Source organism: Pinus tabuliformis, chromosome J, assembly GCF_031772625.1.
Source record: "Pinus tabuliformis cultivar Carrire ecotype Pingquan chromosome J, CPIR1, whole genome shotgun sequence".
In the NCBI taxonomy this organism is placed as follows: Eukaryota; Viridiplantae; Streptophyta; class Pinopsida; order Pinales; family Pinaceae; genus Pinus; species Pinus tabuliformis.
The window spans coordinates 5,985,677-5,996,418 of record NC_142295.1 but is presented as its reverse complement, the minus strand read 5'-3'; the positions used below and the strand labels follow the sequence as shown (position 1 = coordinate 5,996,418).

General features: G+C 39.2%; 2 pseudogenes; both read left to right on the top strand.

The window, feature by feature from the left end:
* The first annotated feature begins 3,360 nt into the window (after window positions 1–3,360).
* LOC149225145 (IN2-2 protein pseudogene) lies at window positions 3,361–7,526 on the top strand (annotated as a pseudogene).
* Window positions 7,527–7,615: 89 nt separating this feature from the next.
* LOC149225144 (putative aldo-keto reductase 1 pseudogene) lies at window positions 7,616–8,304 on the top strand (annotated as a pseudogene).
* Window positions 8,305–10,742: the final 2,438 nt, after the last annotated feature.

Here is a 10,742-nt window from a genome sequence, read left to right as displayed (position 1 = left end):
TCTTTTCCTAATTTCGGTAAAATGGCCAACGCATTTCCAGAAATTTGGGAATGTGCAAAGTGGCAGAGAAAAAGATGCAATTGCTTATGCTTATTTTTAGTAATGGGATTGACCCCTGTAATGCCACCTCCTCATCAGATTCAACAGATTCGAGTAGAAGGAGTGCTATTCCATCTTCAGAAGCGTTGATTGTTTTTTTTTTTAGAGTTTTTTTTTATAAAACAAATCCCTTGTCTTGGGGTCGATTGGTTTTTCGCTTAGCAGCATTTATTTAATGTATAAAAAAAAGGGAGAGGGGGGAGAGTTCTGAGTGCTGGAGAATAGAGAGCTTACCATGTACAGTTTTTGGCAGAGAGTTTAATGAAAATACAACTCTGACTTCTGAGATTCCTGTGGTATGATAATTTAGCATAAGTTTTTCTTGTGTTTCATATGTGATCTGTTATGTTTCATTTCACTTCATGATCATTTCTAATTGAACAAATGAAGTGTTAAGGTAGAATTCATCATTTGTATGCTCTGCCTTTAAGTTTGTTCAATATTCAATGTTTTCTTCTGTTTGACAAGGATTCATCTTCTATGCCCTTGTCAGCTCCTCAGCAGTCTTGCCATCTCATTTAATCTAAATTTGGTGTTAAATTTCTTGCCTACGTTGCCTCAGGAGATAATCTGTGTTTTGATTACATTTCTCTGTTCAAGTTGTTTCTTTACCCCATGCAGCCTAGAAAAACCCCAAATCAACCCTTTTGATCAGTTTACTAGCCTAAAATCAGTGTTACCCTATTGGTCATCTCACCAATTGAAGATCTTTACCGAGATAGACCGGAGAGAGGCCTCTCCTGCCCCGTAGGGCTAGCTACAAGGCTAAGTGGTTTGATGTTGCCTTGAGGTTTACCTTTCTCAGCATGAGGTGAAATTTCAAGCGCTAACATATTGGCGACCACACTGGGGAAGAACATTCGACTTGTTGATTGTCTTGTCCCAGTACATGAAATCAAATTGCAGATCTGATGCTGATGGTGGACAGCAGTCAGATACATATGCAGGCTGAACCATTCACCTGGCGACTCCAATTCGATCCAGACATTCCAACGCTTGCTGATCCATTCATGCAATGGTAGGGTATGTGGCAAACCCTGCCCTGTGTGAAGCTGTAGAAGGAATAAGAAATGAGTTAGCAGATTCTGAATTTGATGAAGCTTTTTTCAGTACCTTGCTTCATTGGTTGAAATCTTCAAAGTTCTTCAAAGCTAAATTTTGTGAGTTAATTGTTGAAAGAATCGAAAAGGAGATTCAATGCTTAGATGAGCAAATCCAGTCATATGATTTCCACGACCCTAAAAAGTTTTTGGAAATCCTTCCTCCATCGAAACAAGAAATCATAGACTTGCCTACAGATGTTTACATTGACAATGTGCAGCTGGAAGTATGCATTGCAGAGTTGGGACAGCCAATAGAGTCCGGCCTCCGCGATCCAATGGCAACATATATGGACATGTTTTTCACTTTGATTGATAGATCAGACTGTCTTGTACGTGACCAGGCTCAGTACGTGCATGAATGGCTGCCAGAAATTGCATCTGTGTCCTCGTGGAATCATTCTCAAGTGGCATCATTCTCAGGTTTACTTGAATGGTTAATCTGGCATTTCAGTATTACATGATCTATTGTTTGTACAACAGATTAGAGTAGATTTTGTAAATAAATAAACAACCATAAGGGCAACATCTTGTTTTAGTTTGCTTGAAGATTGTTAAGTCGTTTTTCAGTCATTTCAGTCTTGGGATCAAATCAGTTTGAGTTCAGTTTCAGTTGTTTCGATGATGACTCCATTGCCCAATGGATGGAGGCACTGTCTGCTCTCCCAAAGTTCTGCAGTTCTTGACACCTCCACGAAGCGGCAGCTACCATCCCAAGTGGAGCCGATGTTAGACTCCGTCTTATGTCAGTTTGAGATTGACTCTTCTTCAAAATCCTGTTTTGAAGAAGAAATCATTAAATGTGTTGTTTTAGAATATGTAATTTATTCTCCAGCTCTTCAAATGGCAGCAGCTTCCTCATATCCTATCTCTGCAAAAGCATAAACAAAAAAAAAAACATCATCAGCAATCCAGAAGCCGGCATATACTTTTTTCTCTCGCTTTTACTAAGCTCAGGGTGTTCCTTAAGATGATCTTCTGCTCTCTACAAAGTCCAGTTAATAAGTTTCAAACTATGCTTTTGAAACCTAAGAATAAAGGTGAAAAGCCAGCTAGAAGGCAACTCTGATGAAACCGAAGGGCTGAATTGCACAAGATGCTACGGGTGCTTTTGGGTGCATCTAATTCTGGAAGGATGTATGGGATAGGTGTTTCCCAACATAATTCTACTTTGGAAAGAAGGCATATTCTTGGAGGAATGTGGTCTGTGTCATTATGTAAAAATGGATTTGTTATTAGTCAAGGCACTTTACCATTTTCAAGGTGCCAGGTGACTTTGTATGAGAGGACAAATAATCTCCAATATGAGCCTGCTAAATGTTGCTATGGTTTTATACAACCGAGCATGCCTAGCATGATTTGTCAATCAAACAATCTTACAGTGCTTGCTCACACAACTATAGTTTTAGCTTCGAATACTGAATCAAGTCCTATGGTTCTTCGGGATAAACATTTGTCAAGTGCAATCTTTTATGAGGCAAAAAATGATTTTAGAGATGCTCAAGGGAAGAATATGAGGTTCAGTAACTTTCTATATTTAAAGCTTTTACGGTTATGTTCTCCTTTAGTTCATAAGTCTGCTAAAAGTTTATTAGAGGAAGTGAAGAACTACTCTCGATTGTGCATATCAGATCGTTTGCAGATTCTTAACAAGGTGTCCTTCCTTATGGGATATAGCAGTGTAGATGATTTAATTGGCCATAAACGGGCTTTAAGAGAGTGTGCACGCCCGCTTCAAGAAGGGCCAAGTTCTTCACATTGCTTGGTAATAAGTTCTAGACATCATGCAGATGAAGTGAGTGGGTATCCATCTTCATTGGATTACTCTGATGTTTCAGAAGCTTGTCTGAAATTCTCGTCTATTCATTTGGGAAGCAACCCACAGTTGGATCTATATAGTGTAGCTGAGCAGAAATCAGAATATCAACTCATTAAGGACGTGGACAAATCTACTCAGCCAGTAGATGGCACTACTTTCGATTCACCAAATATCACAGAAACTGAATGTATAGTTAGGGACCAATCTACTCTTTTCACTGCTTGCCCTGTATCAAATGCTGAGCCAAATCTGTGGACACTTAGATAAGCAAGACTTGCATTTATCAAAACAGAACAGGTCAGAAACTGTATAGAAGGAAGTTTGGAAGCACTGTAAGGGTATCTACGACTGTACGAGTTCATATATTTCTTCAGGCAGAATCGACCCAAGCTTTTAGAAATGGCGTCCATCCCACGCATTAAACTCGGTACCCAAGGATTCGAGGTTTCCAAACTTGGCTTAGGATGTATGGGGCTTTCATTTGCCTATGGCACCCCTGTTACCGAGGAAGATGGCATTTCTTTGATTCATCATGATTTCAACAGAGGCATCACTTTTTTTTGACACTGCAGATATGTATGGGCCTTTCACAAATGAAGTCCTAGTTGGCAATGCTTTGAAAGGTTTGCCCCGTGAGAAAGTTCAGCTGGCCACTAAGTTTGGCAATGTTGTAATAGAAGGTGTTTTTCGTGTTAAAGGCTCAGCAGAGTATGTACGCAAAGCTTGTGAAGACGGCCTGAAGCGCCTTGATGTGGATTATATTGATCTTTACTACCAACACCATGTGGATACTACAGTTCCAATAGAAGAAACTGTGGGAGAACTCAAGAAGCTTGTGCAAGAAGGAAAAGTCAAATATATTGGGCTCTCTGAAGCTAGTGTGGACACCATTAGACGAGCTAATGATGTACATCCCATTACAGCTGTTCAATTAGAATGGTCTTTGTGGTCCCATGATGTGGAGGAAGATATTGTCGTAGGTAGTTGTTTTTTCTGGGTCAGATCAGTATAAGGTTAGCCATGGTGCTCATGAAGGTTTTCCTTAGTCAGGATGGCAGTGAGAAATTGAACAGAACAATTGCTCATGCTCAACAGATATGCCCATCATTATTGGATAAGAAAGATTGTAGGGGGGTCTGGATTCTGTGATGTGGCAGTCAATTGCAAATACTCCGGCATTCAATCCGTCTTCAAATATATGCGGTGGATTTACTCCAGATTATCAAAATCTTTTCCTAATTTCGGTAAAATGGCCAACGCATTTCCAGAAATTTGGGAATGTGCAAAGTGGCAGAGAAAAAGATGCAATTGCTTATGCTTATTTTTAGTAATGGGATTGACACCTGTAATGCCACCTCCTCATCAGATTCAACATATTCGAGTAGAAGGAGCGCTATTCCATCTTCAGAAGCATTGATTGTTTTTTTTTTTAGTTTTTTTTTTGATAAAACAAATCCCTTGTCTTGGGGTCGATTGGTTTTTCGCTTAGCAGCATTTATTTAATGTATAAAAAAAGGGAGAGGGGGGAGAGTTCTGAGTCATGGAGAATAGAGAGCTTACCATGTACAGTTTTTGGCAGAGAGTTTAATGAAAATACAGCTCTGACTTCTGAGATTCCTGTGGTATGATAATTTAGCATAAGTTTTTCTTGTGTTTCATATGTGATCTGTTATGTTTCATTTCACTTCATGATCATTTCTAATTGAACAAATGAAGTGTTAAGGTAGAACTCATCATTTGTATGCTCTGCCTTTAAGTTTGTTCAATATTCAATGTTTTCTTCTGTTTGACAAGGATTCATCTTCTATGCCCTTGTCAGCTCCTCAGCAGTCTTGCCATCTCATTTAATCTAAATTTGGTGTTAAATTTCTTGCCTACCTTGCCTCAGGAGATAATCTGTGTTTTGATTACATTTCTCTGTTCAAGCTGTTTCTTTACCCCATGCAGCCCAGAAAAACCCCAAATCAACCCTTTTGATCAGTTTACTAGCCTAAAATCAGTGTTACCCTATTGGTCATCTCACCAATTGAAGATCTTTACCGAGATAGACCGGAGAGAGCCCTCTCCTGCCCCGTAGGGCTAGCTACGAGGCTAAGTGGTTTGATGTTGCCTTGAGGTTTACCTTTCTCAGCCTGAGGTGAAATTTCAAGCGCTAACATATTGGCGACCATACTGGGGAAGAACATTCGACTTGTTGATTGTCTTGTCCCAGTACATGAAATCAAATTGCAGATCTGATGCTGATGGTGGACAACAGTCAGATACATATGCAGGCTGAGCCATTCTCCTGGGGACTCCAATTCGATCCAGACATTCCAACGCTTGCTGATCCATTCATGCAATGGTAGGGTATGTGGCAAACCCTGCCCTGTGTGAAGCTGTAGAAGGAATAAGAAATGAGTTAGCAGATTCTGAATTTGATGAAGCTTTTCCAGTACCTTGCTTCATTGGTTGAAATCTTCAAAGTTCTTCAAAGCTAAATTTTGTGAGTTAATTATTGAAAGAATCGAAAAAGAGATTCAATGCTTAGATGAGCAAATCCAGTCATATGATTTCCACGACCCTAAAAAGTTTTTGGAAATCCTTCCTCCATCGAAACAAGAAATCATAGACTTGCCTACAGATGTTTACATTGACAATGTGCAGCTGGAAGTATGCATTGCAGAGTTGGGACAACCAACAGAGTCCGGCTTCCGCGATCCAATGGCAACATATATGGACATGTTTTTCACTTTGATTGATAGATCAGACTGTCTTGTACGTGACCAGGCTCAGTACGTGCATGAAGGGCTGCCAGCAATTGCATCTGTGTCCTCGTGGAAGCATTCTCAAGCGGCATCATTCTCAGGTTTACTTGAATGGTTAATCTGGCATTTCAGTATTACATGATCTATTGTTTGTACAGCAGATTAGAGTAGATTTTGTAAATAAATAAACAGCCATAAGGGCAGCATCTTGTTTTAGTTTGCTTGAAGATTGTTAAGTCGTTTTTCAGTCATTTCAGTCTTGAGATCAAATCAGTTTGAGTTCAGTTTCAGTTGTGTCGATGATGACTCCATTGCCCAATGGATGGAGGCACTGTCTGCTCTCCCAAAGTTCTGCGGTTCTTGGCACCTCCACGAAGCGGCAGCTGCCATCCCAAGTGGAGCCGATGTTAGACTCCGTATTATGTAAGTGTGAGATTGACTCTTCTTCAAAACCCTGTTTTGAAGAAGAAATCATTAAATGTGTTGTTTTAGAATATGTAATTTATTCTCCAGCTCTTCAAATGGTAGCAGCTTCCTCAGATCCTATCTCTGCAAAAGCATAAACAAAAAAAAACATCATCAGCAATCCAGAAGCCGAAATATACTTTTTCTCTCGCTTTTACTAAGCTCAGGGTGTTCCTTAAGATGATCTTCTGCTCTCTACAAAGTCTAGTTAATAAGTTTCAAACTATGCTTTTGAAACCTAAGAATAAAGGTGAAAAGCCAGCTAGAAGGCAGCTGTGATGAAACCGAAGGGCTGAACTTGCACAAGATGCTACGGGTGCTTTTAGGTGCATCTAATTCTGGAAGGATGTATGGGATAGGTGTTTCCCAACATAATTCTACTTTGGAAAGAAGGCATATTCTTGGAGGAATGTGGTCTGTGTCATTATGTAAAAATGGATTTGTTATTAGTCAAGGCACTTTACCATTTTCAAGGTGCCAGGTGACTTTGTATGAGAGGACAAATAATCTCCAATATGAGCCTGCTAAATGTTGCTATGGTTTTATACAACCGAGCATGCCTAGCATGATTTGTCAATCAAACAATCTTACAGTGCTTGCTCACACAACTATAGTTTTAGCTTCGAATACTGAATCAAGTCCTATGGTTCTTCGGGATAAACATTTGTCAAGTGCAATCTTTTATGAGGCAAAAATGATTTTAGAGATGCTCAAGGGAAGAATATGAGGTTCAGTAACTTTCTATATTTAAAGCTTTTACGGTTATGTTCTCCTTTAGTTCATAAGTCTGCTAAAAGTTTATTAGAGGAAGTGAAGAACTACTCTCGATTGTGCATATCAGATCGTTTGCAGATTCTTAACAAGGTGTCCTTCCTTATGGGATATAGCAGTGTAGATGATTTGATTGGCCATGAACGGGCTTTAAGAGAGTGTGCACGCCCGCTTCAAGAAGGGCCAAGTTCTTCACATTGCTTGGCAATTAGTTCTAGACATCATGCAGATGAAGTGAGTGGGTATCCATCTTCATTGGATTACTCTAATGTTTCAGAAGCTTGTCTGAAATTCTCGTCTATTCATTTGGGAAGCAGCCCACAATTGGATCTATATAGTGCAGCTGAGCAGAAATCAAAATATCAACTCATTAAGGACGTGGACAAATCTACTCAGCCAGTAGATGGCACTACTTTCGATTCACCAAATATCACAGAAACTGAATGTATAGTTAGGGATCAATGTACTCTTTTCACTGCTTGCCCTGTATCAAATGTTGAGCCAAATCTGTGGACACTTAGATAAGCAAGACTTGCATTTATCAAAACAGAACAGGTCAGAAACTGTATAGAAGGAAGTTTGGAAGCACTGCAAGGGTATCTATGACTGTACGAGTTCATATATTTCTTCAGGCAGAATCGACCCAAGCTTTTAGAAATGGCGTCCATCCCACGCATTAAACTCGGTACCCAAGGATTCGAGGTTTCCAAACTTGGCTTAGGATGTATGGGGCTTTCATTTGCCTATGGCACCCCTGTTGCCGAGGAAGATGGCATTTCTTTGATTCATCATGCTTTCAACAGAGGCATCACTTTTTTTTGACACTGCAGATATGTATGGGCCTTTCACAAATGAAGTCCTAGTTGGCAATGCTTTGAAAGGTTTGCCCCGTGAGAAAGTTCAGCTGGCCACTAAGTTTGGCAATGTTGTAATAAAAGGTGTTTTTCGTGTTAAAGGCTCAGCAGAGTATGTACGCAAAGCTTGTGAAGACGGCCTGAAGCGCCTTGATGTGGATTATATTGATCTTTACTACCAACACCGTGTGGATACTACAGTTCCAATAGAAGAAATTGTGGGAGAACTCAAGAAGCTTGTGCAAGAAGGAAAAGTCAAATATATTGGGCTCTCTGAAGCTAGTGTGGACACCATTAGACGAGCTAATGTTGTACATCCCATTACAGCTGTTCAATTAGAATGGTCTTTGTGGTCCCGTGATGTGGAGGAAGATATTGTCGTAGGTAGTTGTTTTTCTGGGTCAGATCAGTATAAGGTTAGCCATGGTGCTCATGAAGATTTTCCCTAGTCAGGATGGCAGTGAGAAATTGAACAGAACAATTGCTCATGCTCAACAGATATGCCCATCATTATTATTATTGAATAAGAAAGATTGTAGGGGGGTCTAGATTCTGTGATGTGGCAGTCAATTGCAAATACTCCGGCATTCAATCCGTCTTCAAATATATGCGGTGTATTTACTCCAGATTATCAAAATCTTTTCCTAATTTCGGTAAAATGGCCAACGCATTTCTAGAAATTTGGGAATGTGCAAAGTGGCAGAGAAAAAGATGCGATTGCTTATGCTTATTTTTAGTAATGGGATTGACACCTGTAATGCCACCTCCTCATCAGATTCAACAGATTCGAGTAGAAGGAGCGCTATTCCATCTTCAGAAGTGTTGATTGTTTTTTTTTTAAGTTTTTTTTTTGATAAAACAAATCCCTTGTCTTGGGGTCGATTTGTTTTTCCCTTAGCAGCATTTATTTAATGTATAAAAAAAAGGGAGAGGGGGGAGAGTTCTGAGTGCTAGAGAATAGAGAGCTTACCATGTACAGTTTTTGGCAGAGAGTTTAATGAAAATACAGCTCTGACTTCTGAGATTCCCGTGGTATGATAATTTAGCATAAGTTTTTCTTGTGTTTCATATGTGATCTGTTATGTTTCATTTCACTTCATGATCATTTCTAATTGAACAAATGAAGTGTTAAGGTAGAATTCATCATTTGTATGCTCTGCCTTTAAGTTTGTTCAATATTCAATGTTTTCTTCTGTTTGACAAGGATTCATCTTCTATGCCCTTGTCAGCTCCTCAGCAGTCTTGCCATCTCATTTAATCTAAATTTGGTGTTAAATTTCTTGCCTACGTTGCCTCAGGAGATAATCTGTGTTTTGATTACATTTCTCTGTTCAAGTTGTTTCTTTACCCCATGCAGCCCAGAAAAACCCCAAATCAACCCTTTTGATCAGTTTACTAGCCTAAAATCAGTGTTACCCTATTGGTCATCTCACCAATTGAAGATCTTTACCGAGATAGACCGGAGAGAGCCCTCTCCTGCCCCGTAGGGCTAGCTACGAGGCTAAGTGGTTTGATGTTGCCTTGAGGTTTACCTTTGTCAGCCTGAGGTGAAATTTCAAGCGCTAACAGAGCACAATAGTGGTCAATTCTTTACCAGACATTATTTCTCCTAATTCTTGTAGTCGATCTCTTATTTGTGACACCCTCATAAGGTATGATGCTATCCCTTCTTCCTTTCATACCTTCATTTTGTATAATTCGGTTCTCAATGATATGACGTCTCTTGTAGTTCTTACAGAAAACAATTCTAATAACTTCTCATAGATTTCTTTCGATGTCTCCATCTTTGCTAGATAAGGGATGAGTGAATCCTTGATTGATTTTATGAGGATTCTTTGAGCCCTAAATTCCCCTTTCATATACTTCGATAGTGCTTGAGCTTGCTTTTGATTTGGTTTCAAGATGGAGCCTTTTACATATTCAATAACTTCATTCTCTATGAGGATCAAATCTATCATATTTTTCTATGCAAGGAAATTTGATGACCCAACCAATTTATTGCTTTCCTTGCAGAATGAAGTCATTTTTGCAGTAGATTCAGAAATAAATATAAATATACTTACTTCTCAAGTGAAGATGTTCCTAGATGATGATATCTTCAACTTGATGCCTTCTTGATGATGTTTTTTCCTTGATGATCTTCTTGAAGGATGTTTGAGATGTGATATTTGTTTCAATGTGAGAGAGATCACCTTGATTTCTTTGATGATGATGGCAATGCTTCTTCTTGCTTCCTTGGATGATAATGTAGAATGTGGAGGCTTCCCAAGGTGCTTCAAATGTAGAGTCCTTCTTTCAATGAAGGTAGAGTTTTTGAGGTCTTTTTCTTCTTCCAAGAGTTGTGATGATGTGAGCCTTATGGTGTGATGGATGGTCCTCCTTGATGCTCCTTAGTTTACTCAACCCTTATGTATCCTTCTTCAATTAGATTATATTTGTCAAGCTACCTTTCCTTGTTTTAGTCACCTTAGCTCTGAAACCATGTTGAGAAATCTAGGGGCAACTAAAATAGGTGATTTCTCTTACTTTGTTAATTGCTTGCGATGTAATTTTTACTTAACTTAATTTGTTTCTTCTTTCACTTGATTATTATTAGTGTTATATATCATCAAACAACGACCAAACAATGAAGATGAATGAGACAAGGAGACAAAAAATGTAGGTTGTCAGCGAGGGAAAAAACCTCCCCTCTTGAGAGGAAAACCCACAATAATTCTTCTTTTCTTATAGAATCTTCAAATGACGAATTCCAAGACATAAGACCCTTGGCAAAGACCCCTACAAGACTAAGTCAACCTTCCTTTTCAATGATATTTCCTTACACATCTTACAATAACAACCTTTGACCATCTAACAACAAATTCGACCCCAACAACTTTGACCCCCA